Here is a 22217-nt window from a genome sequence, read left to right as displayed (position 1 = left end):
CATTCCACAGTGCTTTTCACTGAGATGCTCACTGTGAGCAAAGCCTTCTTGGACAGGATCTTCTTAAGAAATAAGCACCCAGGGGCGCCTGGGTGGCTCAGTCGTTAAGCGTCTGCCTTCGGCTCAGGTCATGATCCCAGGGTCCTGGGATCGAGCCCCGCATTGGGCTCCTTGCTCAGCGGGAAGCCTGCTCCTCCCTCTCCCACTCCCCCTGCTTGTGTTCCCTCTCTCGCTGTGTCTCTCTCTGTCAAATAAATAAAATCTTTAAAAAAAAAAAAAAAAAAAAGAAATAAGCACCCAAATCACACACTTTGATCTGTCATCATTAGGAGTACAATTATTCCCAAAAAGCTGTCCTAGTTCCTCAACTACAGGAAACTTGAGCTAACCACGGACGTATAGACATCTTTTTCAGGTATGAATCAGCTACAAGTGCTCTGTGTTTTCAAAACTCCAGGTCGTACATGTAATAGGGTCCAAGCCCTAAGAATTATCTAAGTCATCATGACTTATTGCAGTGCAAACTTAGTGTGGAAGCAATAGGCCTTACCAAGAAGGACTTGAGCTGGGAAACCAGACTGAACTGGGTTCGAATCCACACCTCCCCATTCTGGTCCCTGGCATCGCGTGGGCGATGTGGAAAAGACAAGTCACTCAACTATTCGTTAATTTAATGACTCAGTAACTAATAATTCAAATTAGTTAATTCATGATTCATTCTTCAATGTTCAGCATAAAATATATATAAGGGAAAGAGTTTAGATGTAAGATTGTACAACAGGATGAAAAATAAATCAAGAAATAAGGGCAAAAGGAAGATGGTAAACAAAAACCTAAGATACATCCAGAGTTACTTTTATTTATTTATTTATTCATTTATTAAGAGTTATTTTTTAGAGAGATGGAAAGAGTGCGTGTGAGTGGTTGTGGGGTAGGAGCAGAGGGAGAGAGAGAGAATCTCACTGAGCTCGGAGACTGATGCGGGGCTTGATCTCAGGACCCTGAGATCATGACCTAAGCCGAAATCAGGAGTCGGATGCTTAATCGACTGAGCCACCCAGGCGCCCCACATCCAGGGTTAATTTTAGTACACAAAGTGTATTTCATCATAGTTTTCTCATTGTGTAAGTGGAGCTATGAGTCCCTGACGCATAATAGTTGCTCATTAATTACACGGTGGTCATCATTATTGCAAGTCTGTGCAACTTGTCACTGCAAAGACTGCAACCGTGTTATTTGTTTCCATGTTACATTCGGTTTTCAATTCTACTGTGGTTATCATGGGAAGATAGAAATGAATGGACTTTGAAATAAGGATGGATTGAGCAAGATAAGTGAGTTGTCTTGTTGGATAATAGGTGAAGTGCCGTCTGAACTAGAAAAGCTCTCGGGAACCCAGTTATAGAAGCAAACAATATAGACAGAAAAAATTATGTGATTACTTATATAAAAATGTCAATATTCATAAAAGTCATGGAGAGGAAGGAGGCATTAAGGGCAACAATTTGGATGATTTTTGTTTCTGTTGGTATTATTATTAGTAACCAGTAACTAGTTATTGTTGAATTGTTAATAAGCTAAATTCTTAATGTGTGTTATCTCACTTAATCCTTGAGGGTGAAAACATTTGCTACCATCTGATAGATAAAGGTATTAAGGTTAAATTTGCCCAAGATAACACAGGATTCAAGCCCAAGAATGCTTTTAAAATGCCTGTTAGCCATTGCATTATTATTATTATTTTTAAAGATTTTATTTATTTGACAGAGAGAGACACAGTGAGAGAGGGACCACAAGCAGGGGGAGTGGGAGAGGGAGAAGCAGGCGTCCCGCGGAGCAGGGAGCCTGACGCAGGGCTCCATCCCAGGACCCTGGGATCATAACCTGAGCCGAAGGCAGACACTTAACGACTGAGCCACCCAGGCTCCCCCCAATGCATTATTTTTGAGCCCTAAATGAGTTCGGCAACAAGTACCTAGCCACCCACGTTTAATGCATTGAGGTACAGACACTTTATAATAAAACTTACTCTGGGGCACCTGGGAGGCTCAGTCAGTTAAGCATCTGACTCTTGATTTTGGCTCAGGTCATGATCCTGGGATCAAGCCCCACGTTGGGCTCTGTCCTCAGTGTGGAGTCTGCTTGAGATTCTCACCGTTTTTCCTATGTCCCTCCCCCATCTTGTGCTCTCTCTCTCTCTCCGTCTCGCTCTCAAATAAATAACTTTTTTAAAAAACAATGTAATTTACTCTTGCATAGAATTAGTTAGAAAGTGGTAGTGGCTTTGACAGTGGCTCTGAAGATGTGACAGGAGATGGGGGAACTTCAGGGACCACCACAGTGTCATTTCCAGGCAATCTCTATTAATAAAGCAATAGCCCTCATCCTAACAATGAGACTTTTGATGGGGATAATTGACCTTATAAATTGCATGAATGATAACATCTTTAGGAAACTTCCCAGTGTGCATTGATCTCAAACATACAATCTAGAAAAAGTGTCCTTGATGTATAAACATAGCTTTCAAAAAAATCCCCTAGACGTACCCATCTCGCTCTCATATTTGATAAATGTTGTTGTCCATAGCCCTTTCTTTTGAGAATTTGGAAAGCATTAAAGATATGAACTGTGCTCAGGAAATTTTATTACCAAAATTACTAGAGGAATTTGGTTTTGATGCTTATTCTCTGGTAATATTTAGCAGCAGGAACTGGAGAGCCGCCAAGCTCCGCAAAGGCCTTCATGTTCTGGCCTGTTAATATTGATATTAATTTGCCCTATTTGTCAAGGAGGAAAAGAAAATTCAGAGAAATATGTATAAAAAGCAAAATGCTTAGCCTAGGTCATGCTTAAATTCAGTATTAAGTAACTGTTTAAAAATAGATGAATCAGTAGAGCTGATAGAAAACTCTTTGCTTCATCCACTTGCAGTGTTCTCATCCCATGATGTAGACTTTCTTTTCTGTTTTGAACTCCATCCTCCATGTTTGCAGTTCATCAAGTCTTCATTTTGGTTCTCCCTTCTGAGACAGGGTGTAAAACATTTCTAACCTCCTCTGATCACCACCCCACCCTACCCCACATCACAAATCAGGCGTGTGTGAGATGGTACTGGTTACGGAATGTGCTGGAGTGATACCTGAGATTTAGAGGGGGGCCCCTGGAGCCCCTTGGTGACTTTGATACTCTCAAAGGGCTTAAAGCATCGAATCATACAATCAACTCGTTATCTAGAAGCAGCCAATTGAATCAGAGAATGTTTAAATAACCATGGATTATACAAAATGATCTTAAGCAGGGTTGTGTACCCAGTCTACACATTATCTGACATGTTCACCCACCCTAATGGAAAAACAGTGCCACAATTTGTAAGAGCCATCAGAATCTGTAGAGGTCCATCCCCTGTACTCTAAAGACAAAAAAGCCTTTCTTGCCCCAAATTTAGCTTCATCTATTTAGAGTTGGTAAATATTTAGAAAGCAGCATATAGACATTTCTACACATTTTAATAAGGTACTGAATCTTTTTGACAAGGCCACTTTGTTTCCTTCATGTGCTAGGAAAATGTGAATGGAAAAATTATAGAACATCATTTTTTATTTAACATCATTCTATTGCTCTGTTTTCAAGTGAAAATCTAGATTAAAATACAAAACCAGCTAAAATGATCCAATTTAAGCAACTCTGCTTTTTCTGACTTGTTTATTTATCTGAAAGTGTTCAGCAGTATTTTAGGTGGAAAATATTATTAGAAATAGAATATATGCTTTTAGGGAAATATATTGATCCACTTAATAGCACACACACACACACACAATGGTAAATTGAATGCTCAGAACCATAATTTATCTACAATTTGGAAAGGGTCAAAAATCAAGAAATACACTTACACATAATTTTTTCTTTGCTTGCCAGCTGTGGGGAACTAGATGTAGGAGAGCATATTGGATATTAAGATACTTCAATGAACCCAAGTCACTCTAATTTATTAGCAATTGCAGAGCAAACCTGCTAGCAAACCAGTAGCAAACTCTTACAAAAGCCACATTTCAAAACAGCATTCCTTGAGAAATGATTGTTTTTCCAAAACAAAGATGTTCAGAACAAAGTGTTTATATTCAAATGTTTCAGAAACACGGCACACTGCATTCTCCCCCTTAGAGATTCAAAAGTATATTCATATATTAAAAGCTCTAAGATACTTGTTTTCCTTCCTGTTACACAGTTTTCCAATTATGCTCCTTGTATCTTTTTTAGAATATCATCTGTGACTTTTTGTGAAACACAAGTGTTCCATAGAAAATAACTTGGGAACTCCGAATTGGACTTTTTGGTGTCTCTATTTATATTATGTAGAATTAGCGGCATGTGCTTTAAATCTTGCCCATTTTATATAAGGAGTATATGCTACCTTGAGAATTCTTCAAAGCTTGTGTTCATTTGGTTTTTTTTACTTAAAATCTATCCTAAAATTGAAAGTATTTATTTACACAAAAGGGGAAAAAAAAAAACACCCTGATTTTCAATACAGTTACAGAGACCTTCTCACTGCTTAGAACTTCTGCTTAGGGATTGTGATTATTTATGAACTTGTCTTAGGGTATACAGTTTAAATTAGATTCTGATAGTTTCTTGGCCGTGTAATTTAGTTTGGTTTGTGTTTGAAGATTTAAAATCAACAAATTATTAGAAGTTAAAAAAAAAACCAAAACAGGACTCAATGTTCTTACCACGCAGCTCTCTTTAAATAACATAGCATGTTTATAAGTTGACATTACCCACAGAAGTGAAGCTTTTCGAACTGATACCAGAAAGATGTTTTTTTTTTCCTTTTTTTTAAACAGTAAAGGGAATAAGTATAGATGATAAAGCTTGATTTTGAAAAGGATGTCTAAATATTTGTGAAATATTCTTACAAAAGAAAAATACATAATTAATTGGCCTCAGTCATCTGCCTTAATCAAGTATGTTATAGATGTTAATCAGTGTATACTTAAAAGAAGCTGACAAATCTGATATTCTTGATATTAATTTTCCAGAATGCTTTTTATTTTCATTGGTAATGTTAAGTAAGAGAACATCGAAACAACTGCCTGATAGTAGACTTACTAGGAAAAATAAACTTTCCTGGAATACTAGAAAAAGAGCATTATTAAGAGGTTTCCACACTTTCATATGAACATTTTTTCTATAAATCTGAAATTAAGAATCTAATGCGATTCTTTTCCTGCTCTGAGTAAATATAAATTTCAACCAGTCTTGGATATGATAGCCCATATATAACTTCATATATATCTATATATAACTTCATTCATCTCTTTGATATGGTCCGAGTTTATTACCTTTTTTGTTTGTGGAGCCCGATGTTTTGTTGTGCTGTTGTTAAAATGAATGGACATTACTCATAACTAAGGACAAAAGAGTGAAAGACATCATGCTGTTGTGGGGATGTTGCAGAATTTTTTCCCCTACAAGTGAGATACCAGAAATCGTTCTGATTGCAGCATTTGAGAAAAGACTGAACTGAAAGCTGGCCAGAGGAAAGTCTGAAAAGAGCTGAGAGGAAGAAGAGCAAAATGTGGAGAGTCTAAATAAATAGGCTTTTCCAGCCTGAAAAGACCAAGCCTGAGAAGGGATTTCAACCAAAGGCTATCAAATCATGAAGTGTATCGGTAAGGTGGCCATGGCTTATTGACTAAAATCATTGACATTTTAAGAAAATCATTTTCAACTTATTAAAAGAAGTACTTATTTACAAAATGGCTAATACTCTTATTAAAGTTATAATCCTAAGAAGTAGACTTGATGAAAACACATCTACAAAAAGAATTTGGAAAGAAAATGTGAGTGGGGCATCATGTGTAGACTGCTACAAAGTTGGGAGCATTTGGGATACTTTTCTTATATTTTGTGTCAGAGCTTTATGGAGGGCTTTGCAATAGTGTTCTGGTAAACAGGCTCTCAAAAAAAAGGGGGGGGGCCCTGATTGTTTGTATTTGCCAATTTCCATGGTGTAAATATCCATCATGATTGATTTCAAGCTACCAATAATTTAACAGTTGCTCCAAACCCCTCAAACACACCACTTGTGTCATATTTACAAATCCTACAAACAAAGTCACTGTTAGAGAAACTTTTATGGTTAGACTCTTAGTCTGAGCCACCACTGGAGAAGAAGCCCTCACTACCCCCAGAAATTAGCATAATTGGATTAAAATGATCATTTAAAAATCTATATAAATTCTTCATTTGGTTTCATTCATTCATTCATTCAGTCAGTCAGTCAGTCCCTGTTACATCGGTATGTGGCATGTGATGTGGGCTGTAAGGGCAGGAAGACGTGGTTGGAGAGGAGATGGAGTGTAGGACTCCATAGGCTGCTGGTATGTATCTTCTGGGGCAATATAGAACCGAGTGCCAGGGCAGGCATGCATGACATACGCAGTATCTATAAGCAGGTCAAAGATGAGGTGCTGTGCATATAAGGATCTCAGGGCCTCTAGTATGCCCTCTCCCAGCTATAATTATTCTTGAGTCTTTTCCTTTCTTTAACTGCACCCAAGTGTGCCTGGTTCTCACTAAATATTATGGCTGTGTTGAAAGAAACTGTATAAAAAAATAATAGCAAGACAATGACTTGTAATTAACTGAGTTAACAGCTTCATGTAAGCAAAATGAACAATTTCCAGGGGCTTTTATGTACTTCCACCAATGCATTGAAAGAATTACGATTATACGTTTGTTCTAGGAAGTGGCTGGAAGGTGTTAAATTGCTTAGCTGTATTACAAATGAAAAGACTTGCTTAGTAATTAACATCAAGCCATTCATTTCATTAAAGGGTATTAGTTAATGTCTTGTCATAAAATAGAAAAGATTAAAAATGGAAAAGATGAAGAGCTAGCAGCTCTTTCAGGCTGAAAAATGTCTTTCACTCCCACCAAAACTATATTTATTCTTCTCAAGACGTTTTTAGCCATTCGCTATGCCGGTCTCATGGCTGACTTTGTGGAATAAGCAGGGGTTTCGCCTTCGATGATGTATATGATGAATAGAGCTGGTACCAGTTAGGAGGCTCAGTAACTGTTCTTCAACTAGGGAAGAAACCATTCATTGAAGAAAAATTTGCTTTCAGTTAAGGAAAATGTCTTGTATTTATTCAGTTAGTCAATAAAAATTCAGGAGAGTGCAATGCTTATACAAATACTTACTGGTTTCCCAGAAGCCAGAATTTCTTCTGGTTAAAATAAAAGACCTTAAGTATTTCTGATTTTACCTGATTCAGACAAATAAGTGAAATGTTATCTGGTTGTACATATAAGATATATTTGGAAGTTCCTGAGGACATATTTATTTTAAGTTATTAGGAAGTAACTTAATACATCACTATTATTTATTCTTAAATTTTCAAATATTTGGCTATAAAACCTTGGGGTTTCCTAAGTTTGGTTACATATCACATTTTGAGAAAGAATTGGTAGCTTGGTTGATGCTTCCAGCTGTTCAGTTAATTCATCTCCATAAACCCCATATCCAGCCCAACAGTTAGCCCATAGTGAGTGCTCAGGACATAATTGTAAAATAGAGTGTGTTAAGAAATATTAATAATACATTATGTTCAACTTGACGGATTTAGCAATAATTTTGTCATTCACATCTCTTCTGTAGACCCAGGTGATGAATATTCCGAAAACATAAGACAGTATGCATAATTTGGGAACATATTCGTTGCTCATAATGCTTACAGTTATTGACAATATTTGATAGTGGTGGAAATATTTTTGTCAGGGTTGTCATAACCACATTATATCATTTATTCTTAAAGTAACAAACATTGAAAGGGATTGCAATACGTTAACCAGAGATAACTTTTTACTGAAGGTAAATATTTTTTTTAAAAGGTGAATGTCAACCTGTTGAGATGAGGAAAAATTTCAAAAATCATTTAGCTTAGTGGCGCCTGGGTGGCTCAGTCCCTTAGGCACCAGAGTCTTGGTTTTGGCTCCCGTCATGATCTCAGGGTCCTGGGATCAAGCCCCGTGTGGGACTCCCTGTTCAGCAGGGAGTCTGCTTAGTGTGTATTTACTGTTGATGCAGAGTGTTTCTGTTTCACTCTCTTCGTAATCAGGCATTTCTTTCTTTTTTTTTTTTTTTTAAAGATTTTATTTATTTATTTGACAGAGACACAGTGAGCGGGAACACAAGCAGGAGGAGTGGGAAAGGGAGAAGCAGGCTCCCCGCGGAGCAGGGAGCCCAATGCCGGGGCTCGATCCCAGGACCCTGGGACCATGACCTGCGCTGAAGGCAGGCGCTTAACGACTGAGCCACCCAGGTGCCCCTGTAATCAGGCATTTCTTAATCTTTCCCATTTGCACAGGTCGTTTTTTGTTACATTCATATCCCTTGCTGGAATTCGAGCGCTCTGGGTATGTGGAGCTTTGTTCCAAGAGCTGAGGTTACAGATTGGTGTTTCCAGGGGTCCTTCCGGTCAAGCGGCTTCCTCTAAATCGCAGCCCTTCTGATGAGGAACCCCTGCTTGCTGCTCGGCTCGTTGCTCGCCCCTCCTCCATCGCTCCACCTCCACGATTGGGCGATCCTGCCCAGCGCAGTGCGCTCAGCACTACGACCCCTAAAATAGCAGGAAGAACAAAGCGTAGGGGTAGAAGCAACACATTCCCTCAGGAATTGCTAAAATCTCCTGGTGACAAAAGGCCTGAAACACCGGTTTAGATAATACCGGAATTGACCACACTATGCCCCCACAGTGATGAGGAGGAGAGGATAGAATGGCTCATGCTTTTGGCCCTACTTAATCATATAGGATGCATCACTAGTGTCATTTCTAAAATGCTGAGATCACTAAATATGTATGTATGTGTATATGCATGCGTGGGAGTATGTTTATCCAGCTTCATAAAACAGGCCCCCGTTGTGCCTGTCTGAGGACAAAGACAATGCACATCTGAGTGCCCACCCCCAGGTTCTCTTCTGTGACCCCTGAAGCATAGCAGCTTCCCGCAAAGACAGTGACACTTAATCTCTGTGTTTTTCCAAATAATTTGAAAGAAGAACTGTAATATTTTTAAAAAACAACAGCACACCTCTAAATTTACCTGAGTACTGTGGCCTTAATGCTTTAAAAACTTAAATGATGCTGTTCCTATGCATAGCCCGTGATCAAGCACACATCTCAAGTAAGAAGAAACACTTTTTTAATAGTAGTATTTCTTTCCTTGTGAGTTTCTGACAGATTCCTTAAAGTCTTCAGGGCTTCCATTCTGGATGTGTCAGAGGACGTTGAGTGGCACTGATATTTGGGCATCTTGGAAGAATATTTGATAAAAAATAATCTGGATGTTGCTTTTAGGTATTTGACTACTAAAAGATATTATGAATTGAACGAATTTCAAGATAAGAAAACCAAAGTGTCCTTGTGGTGCGAAGACTCTGAAAGCTTTGCAAGACAGAGTGGAGGCGTCTAGGGACACAAATTTGGGTGTGATCATGGGAGGATGTGCCTCTCTGTGTGTGGGGGGGAGACAAAAACTCCTCTAGGCAAGAAGGACCAGTCTAGCTGTTGGAGTTCTGCAAGCAGCAAGCTCACTGAACTGTGTGAATTAAAAAAGTTTGGACTTACCTAAGGGAAGATTTTATTCAAAAGGATTATTGCCAGAAAGGGAAGCGGAATATGGCAATTGGGGGATTGCTCCAAAACGGGGCTCTTCAAGTGTCCCAAAGGTTAGGCCAAAAGGGGTTTTCTTTTATAGACACAAGTAAGCAAGGCTTGAAAGAATGAGGTTTGGGAATGTGAGAGATGGTGGTGGGTGGTTTACTCTGAGGTCACGCTTACTTTCCAGAATGGCTGTGGAGGAAGGTTGTCTGCAGGCTCAGGCTGAGAGTGGCCCAAAGTTCAGGGGCTTAGGGGAGGGAGAGAATCTAGCAAACAGTTGGTTAACAAGCATTTTTTTTTCTTTTATTTTTCTTTGTTTTCAAATTTTATTTTATTATGTTATGTTAATCACCATACATTACATCATTAGTTTTTGCTGTAGTGTTCCATGATTCATTGTTTGCCTATAACACCCAGTGCTCCATGCAGAACGTGCCCTTCTTAATACCCACCACCAGGCCAACCCATCCCCCCGCCCCCTCCCCTCTGGAGCCCTCAGTTTGTTTCTCAGAGTCCATAGTCTCTCATGGTTCATCTCCCCGTCTGATTCCCCCCCCTTCATTTTTTCCTTCCTACTATCTTCTTCTCTCTTTTTTTTTTTTTAACATATAATGTATGATTTGTTTCAGAGATACAGGTCTGTGATTCATCAGTCTTACACAATTCACAGCACTCACTGTAGCACATACCCTCCCCAATGTCTATCACCCAGTCACCCCATCCCTCCCACCCCCCCACCACTCCAGCAACCCTCAGTTTGTTTCCTGAGATTAAGAATGCCTCATATCAGTGAGATCATATGATAAATGTCTTTCTCTGATTGACTTATTTCACTTAGCATAATACCCAAGTCCATCCACGTCATTGCAAATGGCAAGATTTCATTTTTTTTTTGATCGCTGCATAATATTCCATTGTGTGTGTGTGTGTGTGTGTGTGTGTATATATATACACATATATATATACACCCCATCTTCTTTATCCATTCATCTGTCGATGGACATCTTGGCTCTTTCCATTGTTAGGCTATTGTGGACATTTCTGCTATAAACATCAGGGTGCACCTACCCCTTCGGATCACTACATTTGTATCTTTGGGGTAAATACCCAGTAGTGCAATTGCTGGGTTGTATGGTAGCTCTATTTTCAACTTTTTGAGGAACCTCCATACTGTATTCCAGAGTGGCTGCACCAGCTTGCATTCCCACCAACAGTGTAGGAGGGTTCCCCTTTCTCCGCATCCTCGCCAACATCTGTCGTTTCCTGACTTGTTAATTTTAGCCATTCTGACTGGTGTGAGGTGGTATCTCATTGAGGTTTTGATTTGGATTTCCCTGATGCCGAGCGATGTTGAGCACTTTTTCATGTGTCTGTTGGCCATTTGGATGTCTTCTTTGGAAAAATGTCTGTTCGTGCCTTCTGCCCATTTCTTGATTTGATTATTTGTTCTTTGGATGTTGAGTTTGGTAAGTTCTTTATAGATTTTGGATACTAGCCCTTTATCTGATATGTCACTTGCAAATCTCTTCTCCCATTCTGTCAGTTGTCTTTTGGTTTTGTTGACTGTTTCCTTTGCTGTGCAAAAGCTTTTTATCTTGGTGAAGTCCCAATACTTCATTTTTTGCCCTTGCTTCCCTTGCCTTTGGTGATGTTTCTAGGAAGAAGTTGCTGCGGCTGAGGTCAAAGAGGTTGCTGCCTGTGTTCTTCTCTAGGATTTTGATGGACTCCTATCTCACATTGAGGTCTTTCAGCCATTTTGAGTCTATTTTTGTGTGTGGTGTAAGGAAATGGTCCAGTTTCATTCTTCTGCATGCGGCTGTCCAATTTTCCCAACACCATTTATTGAAGAGACTGTCTTTTTTCCATTGGACATTCTTTCCTGCTTTGTCGAAGATTAGTGACCATGGAGTTGAGGCAAAGCTGGTGGCATCACAATTCCGGACTTCAAGCTCTACTACAAAGCTGTCATCATCAAGACAGTATGGTACTGGCACAAAAACAGACACATAGATCAATGGAACAGAATAGAGAGCCCAGAAATGGACCCTCAACCCTATGGTCAAGCATTTTGTTTTGATTGATCAGCTAGTCATTCCTGTGGCAAAGGATGGACATTTTGGAGGGTCTCGCCTTGTCATAGGTAGACAAGGGTACCCATGAGTTTTATCTAAGTTATATCTGGAAGGGTGTTTTGTTGGTTGGTTGATTGGTTCGTTGATTTTTGTTTGTTGTTGTTTTTGTTTGTTTGTTTGTTTGTTTTTGCAGGGAGCCATTTCTCAGAACACAAAGGATAGGAGGATTTTTAAATTTTCACTGTTTTCCAGGATCGCAGGGCTCAGATCAAATTCAGTATTGTCACTGGCAATGAGAGGGAGCACAGAAGAGCATTTGGTGTCAGTGCTCCAAGGATAAATGAGAGCGTCTGGAGAGATGGTCAGAGCATAGTGATGGGGAATCCCAGAACAGATGGCATGGTGAGGCCCAGACAGGCAGGCTGGCCTGCAAAACATCTGTGGAAGGATATGTATCTCTGGCAGCAGGGTCTCAGGCAGGGGACTGGAGATCAGAAGCAAAATTTAATTCCTCAGAGGTAAGGTTTTGAGAGTAAGATGGCACCCCAAGTCTCGAAGTATGTGAAATGGCTCCTGGCTTCTGGAATGGGAAAGCATTTCCATTTAGAGTAAGCAAGACATCAACCTAGCTGAACCAAATCAGAGGTATGTTGGAGGTTGTTGAAAATAACTTCTTTCACCAATGGATGAGATTGATTCTAAACTCTGGAACTCAGTTTAACTCTTCTGGGATTGGGGGAAAAAAGACAGCAGGCAGAACCTGGCACATAATATCTTTAAAATAGGGGGTTTTTTCCTTAAAGAAAACCAATTTATTTTCAGCCTGAATAATGGCCCACTGCATCATGAACCTCTATCATTTCCATACTATATACTTAGAAATTTCTTTTTGTTTTATAGGTCAACATCCTGAGTCTCACATGGGAAAAGCATAGTTAAATTTAGGAAGGAAACAGAATATAAATAGCTATATTAAAGAATTTAAGGTTTGAAAAATTACATGTCAAAATTGAAAATGTAAAAGTTAGGTTCTTTTGGGTTTCTCTATTTTTAAGTTTCTGTTTCTTCTCTGTTGATAACATTAATGTTGAATATTGAATTATTTTTATTCCAAATGTTGAGTATAGTTTCTGCATGCAGTATGTGAGACTTTTGTAAATGAATTGCATGGGGTTTACCATTTACTTTCCTTAGATTGTCTTAAATTTATTTAAATATCCAAGTAGTGCAGATAACATCTAAATATAAATATTGTATGATAGCAAAAGCCTGTTTTATTTTATCGATTCATAAGATTATTTGTGAAAATTTTATGTATGGGAAGAAAACATATCATTTCCCTGACCCCGTATAACACCATTCCCAAGGATGAATTCAAATATAGCAATTGCTTCAGAACTGCTCTCCACATCTGGTCTAGTAAGCCCAGGGTTATTTATTCAAATTCCAAATGTTTATTCAGGATACAGAGTGGTACTTAACAAGGTTTCTGTGCTGACTGCTGTCGCATACTGCGTAGTTGTAACTGTGCCGTAACACCTATTCCTGATATGCCCTATATTTTGATTATATATATACCAAATTAAAAAAATATGTGGGGCACTTGGGTGGCTCGGTCGTTAAGCGTCTGCCTTCGGCTCAGGTCCTGATCCCAGGGTCCTGGGATCGAGCCCCGCGTCGGGCTCCCTGCTCCGCGGGAAGGCTGCTTCTCCCTCTCCCACTCCCCCTGCTTGTGTTCCCTCTCTCGCTGTGTCTCTCTCTCTGTCAAATAAATAAATAAAATCTTAAAAAAAATAAATAAATAAATAAAAAATAAATAAAAAAATATGTATGTATACATTTCTCCTTTCTACATCAGTGTAAGGTGTAAGAAGTTTTAGAGGGTAATGGTTGTCCTTTGTACATCTTTGACAACCCTATAGTTCTTTTTTTTTTTTTTTAAAGATTTTATTTATTTATTTATTGGCGAGCGAGCGAGAGAGAAACAGCATGAGAGAGGAGAGGGTCAGAGGGAGAAGCAGGCTCCCCGCTGAGCCGGGAGCCCGATGTGGGACTACGATCCCAGGACCCCGGGATCATGACCTGAGCCGAAGGCAGTCGCTTAACCAACTGAGCCACCCAGGCGCCCAACCCTATAGTTCTTAAAATGGTCTCATTCATGACCAGCCTTCAACATATGCAGTGATTTAAATAAAAAAGTAAATCTTCAAAAGGAGTGTTATCCTTTTAATCCTGTGCATTCCAGTCAGTCTTTAAAATACACAATGTGTGGAATTCTGAATTACGCATGCAATTAGAATGTGTCTAGAGATATGAATGGGATGCCAAAGAGATACTGAGGGGATCTCTCCCTCAGCAACTAATCCTAGCCCCGCCTCTGGACTCTGTGCCCGTGGGGGCGGGGGGGGGGGTGCAGGGACTCCTTCCACATCAGTCCTCACTTCCGCCCCACGGGACACAGCCCAAAGAGCTTCCCTAGAATAGGTGCCCTTTAGAGATATGGCTTCTGTCTGCTTCTCTAACACCATGTCCTGATTTCTTCCAACTTATGCCTTATGCTTCAGCCATCCTTAACAGCAAGCAGGTTCGTGAATAAGCCTTGACTGTCAAGTCTCTGTGCCTTTGCACACCGTTGCCTTTTCTGCCAAGCCCCTCTCATCCCATTTTCCTGGGATGGAGTACACTGGACATTTTCTCTGACTTCCCAGGTGGAATTTGCCATTGTCACTCTTGCACTCTCACTATACCTTGTACTCACCTCCATTTTAAACGTCTAATCCTCGATATTGCATTTATCTGTTCTTGCTCCTGTCTACCCAACCTTCCCACAACTCTTTGAGGGCAGGGGATCCGGTCTTAGTCTCGTTTGCATTCCCAGTGCTTTGCCTTGCTCAGCGCCCTGCTGATAGATTATCAGTGAGTGCTAACTAGATTAATTAATGGAAAGTTTGCTTTTCAATATTCTTTTTCTTATGTGAAATGACGGGGTAGATTTTGATAAATCAATGCACCTGGAAATTATTCCTCAATATTATCAGATCTATGCAGATAAAAAACCTATGAATTTGATACTTTTAGCTGTTAAGTGTGTAAAATCTTAAGATATCATTTTGATACCACTAGCACTATGTTAATTCATCTGCTTTACTCAATCATCACATGTTTTTTGAGCAACAGATTATAGTACAAACAGTATGAACATGGGCTATCATGGTACCATTTGTGAATTAAATAAGAGTTTTATATGTGTGTGTAACAAATCAATATTATTATATATATATTTATCTATTCTTTATCATCTATTTCATTGATATCCTATAAGAGTATATTAAAGAATATAAAATATATAGCAAATTAAAACATGGTATTTTGAATTTATTTATGAATCTTGTAAATCAAAAATATAGGAAGAATGATGATGGAAGCATAAAGAAGAAAATAATGATTCTTTTTGGTGAGATCAGGGAAGTTGACAAGAGGAGTTAATTTTTACTCTATTTTGATGATGACTAAGAGTTTTCCAGGTGGAAGACAACATTTTACTCAGAAAAATAGCACAAACAACAGAAAAGTGGCCTGAACATCCTGGGTGTGTTTGGAATCCTGGAACTCAGGGCAGAGGGGTTGGGGTCTCAATGTAGATGAGGGAGGATAAATGTGGAAAGGCAGAGATAAATCAGTCATTTGAAAATCTTACAGCAAAACCCAACAATTATATGCAAAATCTTTCCTGTTCCTTCAAAAAAAAAATTTTTTTTTTGGTAAGTGGATTACCTCTTCATTTTATTGATGGGAATTTCTAAAGAATTAATTGAGTTACAGAAGAAAAAATAAAACTTGCTAAACAAGGAAGATGTTAATCAACATCGCTAGAATGAATATAAATCTCTGCATATTCTTCTTGTAATTATTTTTCATAATTTGCATAAATACCAAGTTTGTGCTTCCTTGAAGCAACTACTGCTATGTGTGATACTTTAATATTTCCTCTATTTTTAGACCTATATTGTTTTTTTCAGAATTTATTGCTATAATATAGTCTGCTATAATATAGTCATAAACTTTATTGCTATAATATAGTCTGCTATAATATAGTCATAAACTTTATGAAATAAAATTTTGTACTTGTTTCTTTTTAGAAGCAGAATTTATGAATTTCTTTCATGTAAATGCATACTTCTCTTCTTTTCCCCTTTTTTGTAAAGACCATAATTGCATTGTCTTGCCTAGGTAATGAATGAATTTGAACTAAAATGCAATCACATTGTTTGATCTTATTTTTCCCCCTTCGGCATTTCCGGATTTCAGACCTCATAATAATTTTAAAAATTAGGTTGGCTTAGGAGTAACTGCACCACCGCATAACTAGTCAGAATTGGCAGGGGAATCAGGAGCTTGGATGGTATTTTGGCACTTGCTTTTGCAATTGAAGAAGAACTCTTCAAGTAAATAGGCTATTCCAGTATTTGGAGTTTTGAGAACGCTCAGCTTAAAATTCTTTCCCATTCTGAATTAAGCCATGTCTCTCCATGTTGGAGACAGTGCCCTGGCATTGCAAACATGATCCATCTAGTTCGGAACTGCTGTCTTCAGAACTGAGAGAGTTGTGCCCCATCCGTGGCTTGCAATGAACCATTTCAATAATTAAGCTTCGTAGTCTCCATTCCCACAATACGAAGTTCTCCCTTGCCAAGGTTTATTTACTTTTCGAAGTTAAACACATTCTTTTTTTCTTCCCATCCTGGTAATATAGATGCAGGAAGAAAGGCCTACTTCCACATATTTAGACCAGCTTAGTTCCTTTCCAAATTGAAATCAAAGTTTTAACTGTCTGTTGAGTGGATTATCGTAATAGTCTTCTGACTAGTTTTTCAGCCTTCTACATTAGCTTCTTCTATCCCATTCATTCTCTATATCACAAGAGTCATCTTTCTAAAAGGCAATTTTGACCAAGTATCCTTCCTACTTAAAAACTGGCAATGGATTTTGGAATAGAAATCGGAAACTTAGTAAGGTCAAGGCCATTTATAATCTGCCCCCACCTACCTGTCTAGTCTCCTCTCTTTCTAACCCTCTCTCCCAATCTATCCCCTTCCTTTCTTATGAACTGCCTTCTGTACCCTAACCTTCACTTTGTTCACTCACTCTTCTGCTCTCATGTGACACATAGTTTTTTACAGAAAGTCTTGTTTGATCTTCTGAGCCTAGGGAAGATGTTGTTCTAGTGTCCTTACCATAATGCTATGCTTGTCTCATTACATTTTCTATTTATTCTCTGTTTATATACATTAGGCAGGAACAATGATGGCAGGTGCTTTGTTCACTCTTTTTTCTTGTGTCCTTTTTGCCACTTCAAAGGTATGTAGTAAATATTTATTAAATGGATGAGATGAGAAGTGTGAGAAGCACGAATGGAGCTGAGATACCAAAGTTCTTGTCATCAACCAGCTGACATATCTTGGCCAAATTATCTTAACCTCTCTGAGCCTGTCCCCATATCCTGGGCTGTAAAACAGGGTGTCCGGACAACATAAACTCCATATCCCATCTGGTTTAAAATTCTGTGATTCTACTTTATAATTAAACCAAATATTCCTGAGTACCATGTTTTCCTACCAAGTATTATGTATAAGATCCAATGCAAGTGATGTGAGAGGAAGAAACTAGTAATCTAGTTGGAGAAAGAAGGCCTGGATAAAGAACAAGAAGAAAGGGCATCATCTTCATAAAATGTGTAAGTCATTATAATTGCCAAGGAAAGGGAAGCAAAAAGTAGTAGCATTGGTTGGTTTTATTTTGAGAAATGTTCTTGGAAATAACCGAGGATGCTACATAAAGTTGGAAAGTACCTGAAAGTGAGAAGCTAGTGTGGAAAATGTTATCAGTGTCACGAGCTGTGAGCCCTTTATAACAGCAAACGAGCATTAAAGCTTCACAAAATGGGATTTTCTAGTTACAGAGCAGTACCACAGAGCTATTGGGTGACAAATATCCGCAAGTAGGCTTTTGGGGGGAACATTTTGGGTCAGTTTACTTACACGGTAGCTATCAACATTGACTCAGTACTACTCACACTGAAAGCTCCAAGTTTTGATATACCAACAGCTCTTGCACGGCGTAACGTTATGAGCAATATGTCACATCTGTGCATTTTGGTTTTTCCTGTCTTCTGAGGGCAAACTTAGTTTTTCCAGATCACCTGAATCCTGTGATAGCTTTACAGATAAAATTTAACAAACAGGAACTGTTCTGACTGATATTCATAACTCAGCTTATTTGTAAGAGTGATTTTTTTTTTTTTAGTAGTGTAAGGGATCAAGACAGGAAATCTGGAAAATATTTATCATTGGCCTTGATTGTTAAATGAGATAAGATAAATTGAGCATCTAAGACAGAGAGAGACATATGCCAGCCACTCAGTTATTATTTTCAACCCTTCTTGGTCTCTGCCTTCCTGGTTAAGAGGTTGGGCTTTTAAAATATATGTATATTTTTTTTACAAAATTTTATTTATTTATTTGAGAGAGAGCGTGAGAAGGAGAGCACAATAGAAGGGGGGACCAACAGAAGGAGAGGGAGAAGCAGACTCCCTGTTGAGCAGGAAGCCCGAGATGGGGCTCGATCCCAGGACCCTGGGATCATGACCTGAGCTAAAAGCACTCAGCCGACTGAGCCACCTAGGTGCCCCAAAATATATGTATCTTCAACTCTCAATTATATGTACTTATCCTTTCTTATCCAGGAAGATGTCCTACAAAATGCACAATATTTCAGCTCCTAGGAGATAAGATGTTCAAATCCATTTTTTTTTTCAAATCCATTTTTGAATACTTATGACTAGATGATGATTTTCTAGAATGGAGGGAAAATGAAAATCTTATTTATCTAATTTTCACCATTTCTAAGTCTTGAATGCCCTTGTTTTCCATTTCACTTTTCTAAATTGCTCTCATACTTTAAGATCCTGCTCAATGTGCCACAATTATCATTAAACTTTTCCTGAGTTTCTCACTTGGAAGATATGGATCTTTTTCTCTATACCCATTCCAGATTCTCTCTATATATTGCAGAGTTTTTTGGTTAAGGATGTCCACCAAATATTGGAGCTGGGAATATTGCACTTGGTGTTATTTTATCCAGTTGTAAATTTCAAAGATAAAGAAACAGTTCCCGGGAGATTAGTAAATTAGTCACTTGTTTTTTATATACGGTTTTTCATATTTTTGTATCACACTTACATTATGTCCCTGCACATCAGTGTATCCCTACTTTTAACAACTCTATCTGGTTTGAAAGGCTCTCTAAAATTCTTACATATCCATCTGACCTTTATCTTCTGCAACTGTTCAAAACATAACCTCTGTTCAGGTTAGGAGCTGTTGGATTACTTCTTATTTTTCTAAAATATACTTTCTTCCCCCCACGTATTGGCACCATTTTTGGAAACTTTGCTTATTGACCTTGGTCTCCTTGGTTGAAATGATTTCTATTTATTTATCCTGCCAACCCACCTATTGTTAGGGCCCACAGACCTGCCCGAAAAGCTTTCTGATTTACTCTAGCATGTGATCTTCTCTACCTTTTTATGTGTTTATTTCCTGTATCATAAATTCCCACATTTTTATATATGTATAGATTTTGCATTGGTTGTTTCATGCAGTTATGCCATACTCTACTACCTGGATTAATATAATCACCTTCAAGTGGAGATTTACCCAGAGTGTTGCCTTGTGTGTGTTCGGCGATTGTTCAAAGTATCTTCTTGGTATCGGGGAGGATAATTTGCCATGTGCCACATTTTGTAAACTCCGACATTCAGATGAGAAGTTCTCTAGAATGTGTTGAAAGTCCTGTGCTCAGAGACAATGTATCCTCTGGGTTTAAAAGAAATGTCATTTGTTGTAGCTTCTTAGAACAAACTGGAAAAACCCAGGAGGGAGAGTGAATGGAATTGTCAAGTGGAGTAAGGGGGAATGGAGATCTTTTTTAAGACAATACTGGTTTGTAAAGCCATGAAGTATAACTTCAGACAGTCCTTTGAGAAAACAGTTCCCAGTAAGCTGAAAGGGTAAAATTAAATTGCATCATACATTCAGTGTGGATGCTTATTAACTGGTTTATGTTCCCATTACAAAATCATTGTGGCAACCCAGTGAAAAAGCAGAGAAAGTGGTTATTTGAAACCACTATCCATTGGCTCAGTTATCCAATGCGTTCATATAAATGAGATCTGACAAGATTCCCAGCAGGGCTGCTGTCATGGCATTGATGCTTTTGATTAGATACCAAAGAAGGCCATCTTCAGAGGCTGTTATTTGGATTAATTCCCAGGGCTGATAGCTACCACAGTATCTTTAAAAAGAAATACTGTTACAAGGTATTCATATGCAAATGGGACAGTGATTTAATATTGCAAAGTTTGAGAAAATTGGGAAAATCAACAAAACCGTTCTTTGAAAATTTTGTTACTATCTAGTTGAAATGAAAGAGATAACAGTTTTGTGAGGTAGACCAAAAGCACGGGTGATGGGCCTAGCATGTCAATTTACTTTCTCAGGGGGGATAATGGAGTCTTTATAAAAGCCACTATCTATTACATCACAAGACGAGATTTTTTAAACCTTAATACCAGATTGCAAACATTATCGCTGTAGTGACTGTAACATCTGGTAAATTGAAAAGAAAAGATAAGCTTTTTTTTTTAATCTGAAAGTTAGTGCCACTTTAAAAGAAAATCTTTGATAACAGTAGGTATTAAACCACTTAAAGCAATCAATAAATCTAGTTGGAATAGTGAGGAAAATATAGCCTCGAGCTGAAATGTATTTCACGGGGTCAAGGTTAAATACTATACACCTAAGATTTGGAGAGAAAACATCTGAAAAGACTAGTTTTATGAAAGAAAGCTCAAGTATAGCTACATGAGAAATTTTCTCACTATTTAAATATGCTTGGATGCAGCTTTTCCAATATGACAATCCCAAACAAAACCACAGGAACTTTTTTTAATCTACAAGCTCTTATTTTATTTATTTGTTTGTTTATTTATTAACTCTTCCTCAGGATCATGAGGCATTGTTAGAAGAACATGAGGCCAGATGGAGAGAATATAAGTGTAGCAGTTATGGGGAATGAAGGAACCAAAAGTGCAGGGAAGGAAGAAATTTATGCACAGAAAGAATGAATGCATGCTATCTGAGAAAAATGCAAGAGGAGCTATATTACTAAAGACAGAGCTAGTTGGGAGGGGGATTGAGCTGTCATCTGACCTAAAAATATTCTGACCCAATTTTATCATGCAGGGACATTTTGTAATAGAAAAATAAAGGATTTTTAAAGGAATTATTTGCTATTTTAAGCTATTTGCTACCATGTAAATATTTTTAATGTTCATTGCTATTTCTATCAGTTGTGCTATATTTAGAGTGTTAGATGGTTCATTACATCCTTAGGAGAGGGTGAGGACTAAGGCATAAATAAAATGTACTTCTGAAAAAAAGATCAAATCATAATTTATTGCCTAGTGTAATTTTCCGACAGAGTGCCTACTACTCAAATAGCAATGAACTGGGAGAAAATGTCCACTTTGTAATTTAGAAAGCTTCTGTTAAGAATAAAATCTCTGAGATTTTCTGTGTACAATGTGCATGATTTTATCTGGAACATATCTCCACTCCTTTACAAAGTCAATAGCACAGCAGCAGACACCTTATTACTTAAAAGCATGTATTTATAACCATTTGGAGCTGATCTGCAGGCTGTCACATGGGGATAATAACCTGTCATAATATGGAAAGCTTGGTTTCCTTGGGTGCCTTTTTGAAAGTTTTCTAGTACACCGCAGATTGGACAGAATAGAGATTATTCCCATACAATCTAAGCTACTCCTGATCCGGATTCTCAACCTTACTTTTTATTTATTTATTTTTCTATTTTTTAAAGATTTTATTTATTTATTTGACAGAGAGAGACACAGCGAGAGAGGGAACACAAGCCTGGGGAGTGGGAGAGGGAGAAGCAGGCTTCCCGCAGAGTGGGGAGCCCGATGCGGGGCTGGATCCCAGGACCCCGGGATCATGACCTGAGCCGAAGGCAGACGCCTAACGACTGAGCCACCCAGGCGCCCTTCAACCTTACTTTCGATTGACCTGTTAACTCCATGAGTCAAGGAAAGACCCTGTGAGCCACCCATGCAAGTGGCTTATATGTGACATCTCTCTCACATACACATACACACACACACAGAGCCATGTATATAAACCTGCTCCCTATGGGGCGCCTGGGTGGCTCAGTCGGTTAAGCATCTGCCTTCGGCTCAGGTCAGGATCCCAGGGTTCTGGGATCGAGTCCCACATCGGGCTCCCTGCTCAATGGGGAGCCTGCTTCTCCCTCTCCCTCTGCCACTCCCCCTGCTTGTGCTTGCTCTCTCTCTCTGACAAATAAATAAATAAAATAAAATAAAGAAATAAACCTGCTC

The 22217-nt window shown here is 38.6% G+C and overlaps 1 protein-coding gene across 1 annotated transcript in view; it reads left to right on the top strand.

Moving 5' to 3' along the window:
* The window catches only part of SGCZ (sarcoglycan zeta), a 1037264-nt gene that overhangs the window by 104340 nt on the left and 910707 nt on the right, over positions 1 to 22217 (top strand). The gene's annotated exons all lie outside the window — the stretch shown is intronic.

Source organism: Phoca vitulina, unplaced genomic scaffold (genome assembly GCF_004348235.1).
Source record: "Phoca vitulina isolate PV1807 unplaced genomic scaffold, GSC_HSeal_1.0 scaffold15, whole genome shotgun sequence".
Taxonomy (NCBI): domain Eukaryota; kingdom Metazoa; phylum Chordata; class Mammalia; order Carnivora; family Phocidae; genus Phoca; species Phoca vitulina.
This window is presented reverse-complemented; position numbering and strand designations above follow the sequence as displayed.